Genomic DNA, 2,226 nt, shown 5'->3' on the forward strand with positions numbered 1-2,226 from the left:
AAAAAAAAAAAAAAAAAAGAAAGAAAGAAAAAAAGAAAAGAAGGAAATATAGGGGATCTTACAAAAAGACCCTCATGTAAGATTTTTGGACTATTTGGGAGACAGTGACATTTCTAGGTGTGTAAAAAATCAGTCCTGGGAATTGAGGATATGGGAGTAATTTCATTAAGGGTATTTTTCTCTTTTTTTGGTGGCGAACCCTTTGCTTGAGTTAAGCCTTTATTGTGGGAAACAGGGGAGTCCAGCTATGAATGGAATCTAAGAGGTGGTAACACTTGTGTTGGTTTCTTAGCTCTTGGTGGGCAACTGGAAGGACCTGAATGTTTCATTTTTCCTATGAGGCCAGTGGTAGTGTTGTTGTGAGTGTGACCCAAGAAAGGCATGAGCAGTTCCACAGAGAAACTACCAGATGCTACTGATGGCAATACAGCTGTGTCTCACTTTCAGAAACATCATATACAAATCCCAAACTTGAAAAAAAGAGTAGTTAAAAATTATCTATTTGCATTTTAGAAGCATTCTTCACTTCACAAAAGGTTCAACAGGGAGTTTCTTTAAATAGCTTGTTCCCTTAATGTGCTTAAAATAAAATTTGATTTATAAACAACTTCTCAGAAACACAATTAAAATAAGGAAAGTATAATTATAACTTTAAAAAGAGAATTATATGATTCTTTATATAGAACATTTATATAGGAGATGAATGCTTTTCTGTTTCCTTTAAATCATTATTTCAAATAGTTTGAAGTAGGGGTGTCCAATTTTTCGGTTTCCCTGGGCCACATTGGAAGAATTGTCTTGGCCACACATAAAATGCACTACCATTAACAATAGCTGATGAGCTTTAAAAAAAATCACAAAAACATTTATAACGTTGTAAGAAAGTTTCTGAATTTGTGTTGGGCAGCATTCGAAGCCATCCTGGGCTGCAAGTGGCTGGCCTGTGAGCCATGGGTTGGACAAACTCTGTTTAAAGCCATCTTATTCAAATTCCATAATAGTGTGTAGTTATTGCACATTATTTCCATGGTTTACAGTTTACATTGTTTTAATATGTGCTCCCACTGTGACTGCACCCTCTCCATATCCCTGTGAGGTCAGTGAGGGAGGAGTTAGTGGACCATTTTACAGACAGCCAAGCTTGCTAAGGTTCTGAAAGATTGGGGCATGCCATTTAAAATATAACTAGGACAGCATTTTTTTTCGATTTATTATTTTAACTGATAAATCAAAATTGTATATATTTGTCATGTACAACATAATATTTTGATAAATGCATACATTGTAGAATGGCTAAATTGAACTAGTTAGCATACACATTACTTCACATATTTATCTTTTTTGTGTGTATTGAGAACACTTACTCTATTAGAATTTTCAAGAATATAATTTATAGTTTATTATAGTCACCAAGTGAACTAGATCTCTTAAACTTATTCCTCCTGTTTAACTGAAGTCTTGTACCTTTTGACCAACGTTTTTTTAACCCCTTAACCTTTAGGCCCTGGTAACTCCCATTCTACTCTCTACTTCTATAGGCTTGACTATTTTAGATTTCACATATAAGTGAGATCAGCAGTGTTTGTCTTTCTACACCTGGCTTATTTCACTTAACATAATAACCTCCAGTTCCACCCAGGTTGTTGCAAATGACAAGGTTTTGATGATCCTTTAAAAAGTTAGATTTCTTAATTTGTTCCTTGGAATTTTTCTGTGACATTATTGAGTAAAGGATTAAGAGTCATAGCAGCCGGGCAACTGGAGGCAAGAAGTAGTACAAGACTAGACTTTAGGGTTAAAGGGGGTTCTGCTGGGAACACCCTTTTCCTTTTGTAACACAGAGGTTGATTGGGATGGAGCAGGAGTCATCTAGGCTCACAAATACCAATTAGAAGAATAGCTTGAGGTACCTCCCTAACAGTCACGATTAAAATAAGACTCTGGGCTGGGCACAGTGGCTCATGCCTGTAATCCCAGCACTTCGGTGGAAGACTGAGGTGGGCAGATCACCTGAGGTCAGGAGTTCGAGACCAGCCTGGCCAATATGGTGAAACCCCATCTCTACCAAAAATACAAAAAAGAGCTGGGCATGGTGGCGGCATGGCTGTAATCCTAGCTCCTCAGGAGGCTGAGGCAGGAGAATTATTTGAACCTGTGAGACAGCGGTAGCAGTGAGCCGAGATTGAGCCATTACACTCCAGCCTGAGTGAGAGAGCAAGACTCCAT

The sequence above is a fragment of the Cebus imitator genome, unplaced genomic scaffold (genome assembly GCF_001604975.1).
Source record: "Cebus imitator isolate Cc_AM_T3 unplaced genomic scaffold, Cebus_imitator-1.0 Scaffold327, whole genome shotgun sequence".
Lineage (NCBI taxonomy): Eukaryota > Metazoa > Chordata > Mammalia > Primates > Cebidae > Cebus > Cebus imitator.